Genomic DNA, 4,173 nt, shown 5'->3' on the forward strand with positions numbered 1-4,173 from the left:
GCTGACAATTTTTCATAGCTTGTGAAAGTGCCACCGAGACGCAAAGTGTCTTCATCTGCCATCTTAAAACTTCACCAAGTGCGCACTACAGAAAAAAAATATTTGCACATGCTCAATAGGACGTTTTCGTACTCACGAAGCAAGCGGCGCGCTTCAAATAGATCGGCGTAAGCATAGCCTATGATTAATGCTTACGACTCGGCGTAAGCATAGACACTTCGTTGATTTTAACCCATTAAAGCCCCATCCGGCAAAATTTCAGTTTTTAAGTAAAATCTAATTTTTGTATAATGTTATAAAGATTTATAAATATAATACGGAATTGCTAGTTTAACTGAATTTAGACATTCCAAAGAATGAAAAAAAAAATGTAAAATAAGACTGAAATTTGATTTTTTTTGTGTTCCACACAAAAAATAAATGCGGATGAATTTTTCATTTTGATTTTGCGATAGGTTGTGAGAAGAAATATCGTAGGCGCCGAAAACATTAGCCTATCCAACGCTGCTAGGCTAGGCCTAGCCTTACCTCGATTTAGGTTCTGTTATCACACATAAAAACGGCCGACATGATATTTTCCGTTTCTATTGACACTGGTGAAATATAATATTTCATAGGAATTATTTCAAATTTGTTAAAATTCTGACTGAGATTTTGACACTTAAACAAACATATCTCAGCCTAACCGAACGACCGCATTGTGCGAGATGCGAAGTACAAAAACTAATCTCTTTAGAGAGGGCGCACTTTATTGACTGTATAAAGTATACATAAAAGCGAGAGTATTCCAGTGGATTCGATCTACAACCTCTGAATTTGCCTAGTAACGATGAATTCGTCGAGAAAATTGTAATATTTTATGAGAAATAGTCTGTATTTCTCATTTTTTTTATCCTTTTGCGTAAAACTAAAATTCATGCCAATATTTTTCCATGATTTATAATAATTGGAGTAGTGCAAATGCATATTTTCTAAAAAAAGGTCAGTTTTTAATGAAATTTTGCCGGGAATGGGGCTTTAAATATCTTTATAATGAACAGTGTTCACCTGATTAGATTTTTTTTCGGACTTTTGGTATGTTATTATTTGTATATTTCAGGAACGGATTCCGTAAAATATTTATGTTAAAATTACTTCTGTGTTCATTATAATTTTGTCTAAAGATTGATTAGTTCGAATATACAGCTAAGTCAGCGTAAAACTGAAAAATACTCAGATTTTCTATTGATTTTTCGAATAGTTAACCCTCGTTAAGCCTAAAATGACTTAGTTTATTATAATCCTCAATCATTTATTAATTAATATCTGTTAAAATTAGAATTAGCGAATTTTGGCCAATTTATGGAAATTGAAGTTAAAATATACTATACTTTTGAAGGTCATGTAAATGCTCCATTGAATTCGAAACTTTTTTTGGTGGAAAATATTAATATGTTTGATATTTTTATTTTTTTTCAATTTTTTGGTAAAATATGCCTGCTGAAAATTTGATGGCGGGGAACACATGGGACTTCAAAGGCATCCCGCAAACGTTCTTCACGCGCTGCGGCAGCTTTGATCTTGGTTCATTTGCATAGCGCTGCGTGCGCGTAGATTTTTCGAGTGATCTCCTTCTCAATAATACCTCCATGGTTTAAGGTAGTATGTAGTTGAGGCATTGATCGCGACTCCTAATCCTAAGCTCTGAATTGCTCTAGGCTCCTCTTTTCTGTTTTTAAGCAGGGGTGTTTAGGGTGGCGCCAGCGGGGGAGGGACCAGGGCCCAGTAGCGGAGATCTGCCCCCCCCCCCCAAAAAAAACCACAATTCTTCAGGGAGAAAAAAAATGTACATGTTATGTTTCAACATATTAGTAGACCCCAAAACCGATTAAATTTGATTGGATTGTATTGGATTTATTCGGTGTAAACACAAAGGATAGCCCACGAAAGTCTAGAAGAAGACTTATTTCCAGTGGGGTCCTTCTGGTGGTGATTAGTACACCGAGAGACAATCCCCTACTCTTTTCCGACGAGTGTATACTGCGTTCTTTAACGTGGACATGGGACCAACGGCTTAAACGTCTCATCCGAAAGACGGTGCACTAGCTATTGTAACTTGTATTTCAGCCCTCCAGCGATGGGAATTGAACTTGGGATCTCCACGGTTTAGCGCACACACAGTGGCTACCATCAGATTAGCCGACTGAGCTAAGCTGCTCTCTTAATAAGCCTTTGTGAAACCACTAAAATGTCATATTTTTCGGGGGCTTCTTCGCCCCTTGGAACACTTTCGAGAGATTTCAAGCGACTCCCGACCACATCCACATTTTTTCGTGGGGGACCTCGGACCCCCATCGGGCAAATCCTGGAGCCACCCCTGTTTTTAAGTTCTGTTTTTTTTTTCTTGTTAGCTAAAAGCGTTTTAAAGTAGGCCTAGCTAATTTGCACTAACTCATTTTTCGAATAAATTGTACTGCTGATCACAGACTTATCACGGGCTTCTTGAGACGGAACTTGAAGTTCTGCCCTAAAAAATACAAAGAATTCGTTTTTTTCTCCTTGGACCGTTCTAAATTAGAATTCAGTGCTTGTGTCTGGACCCATATCTACAGAAATATGTCATAAAACTTGAGTCAGTGCAGCGGCGTGCTGCCCGTTTTGTGTGCAATGTTAAAAAAAAAAACAAAAAAAAAACAACAGGTCATTTCAATGATTGAATCACTTGGTTGGAGGTCTTTAAAAGATCGTCGTAGGGGTGCCCGGTTAATTTTACTGTTTAGAATTATCAACGGACTGGTTTCATTTCCCAATGTCACTATTGAACTTGACAGCGGTCCCACTAGATCATCAAGTGTCCACAAAATCAAAACAGTCAGAGCTAACACATAAATATACCGCCATTCTTTCATTCCACAAACCATTTTAGATTGGAATAAACTTGATCACTCAATTATCATTATACATCACTTCAGTCTTTCAAATCCGTCATTGTAAATACTTAATCTTTTCTCTTACTTTTTGTCAGGTCAAGATAAGATTCTCTTTTTTCTTCATCTTGCCATTTGTAACTATGTAAACAAATGCTATCCTGTCGCATAAGAAAATTTGAGATGTGCAAATAACAATTCGCACATCAAACACTTGCACTGAAATTAACAATTATATTTGATTAATCTGTAAGCAAATCACTAACAGTGCACTGATTTTGATTTAAAAAAAAACCAACAAAATAATAATAATAATAATAATAATAATAATAATAATAATAATAATAATAATAATAATAATTTAATCAATTTAAAATCATAAATCTAAAATTTGGAGAAACTTATGAACACCACGATGTCTTGAAAAAACTCTGCGCATGCACTAATATACTCAGATGTGGGATTCTGTGCAGTAAGCCGTAGAGGCAGATACAGACGGTGGTATCTCAAAAGCAGGCAAATTAGGTCCGATGAAAATTCGTTATATTATCTTTCGATGTTGTTGTTTTATGTAGTGTACTTGGTTAGTGCTAGAAGAGATTTATTTATTATAATAGTTTTTTTTTTAGTTACAGCCTTATACATGTATTATTTATGCGCTACAATAAAGTCAAGCAGCGAAGTGACAAAAATTATCTGATAGTAGCAAAGATACTAGAAATAAAAGATAGAGTTCTCCACACAAAAAAAGTGTTCCACCGAAATGCATGGTGGGAATACAAACAATGGGACGCCCCCTACAGCTGGATCTAAAAAAAACTTCTGCCAAACTTTCGTTACCAAGTCGTCGCGTATTTTATTAGCAATTCACTTTTTATTTACTAGATATAAAAATAAAACTGGAATAGACACCCAGACAGTGACATCGGTGCACATAACCTCCTTGGTGGCGGTAGAAATCGTTGCTATTATCCAAATAAAACACAAAACAATTAAAGCATAATCATGAATCAGTAAAGAATAAAACAACAATACAGCGCAGAATCGTATGCCCGGACGCACTCTTAGTGAAAAGTTTTCCTCCATTTGTGGAAAAGGAAGGGCGCCTTTTGCGTCTGGATATACTTAGCAACAGAAAGGCGCCCTGTACGTTGGGCACGAAGTATAGAAAACTTGCATGCATAGAAATAGGCTATGTTCAGACACAACGACTTACGCCAGTGATTGCGCGATAATACTGGCGTTCGCTACGCCGCGCACAAGTTCA

This window comes from Anneissia japonica, unplaced genomic scaffold (assembly GCF_011630105.1).
Source record: "Anneissia japonica isolate Jap-2015-1 unplaced genomic scaffold, ASM1163010v1 scaffold288068_len275957_cov168, whole genome shotgun sequence".
NCBI lineage: Eukaryota > Metazoa > Echinodermata > Crinoidea > Comatulida > Comatulidae > Anneissia > Anneissia japonica.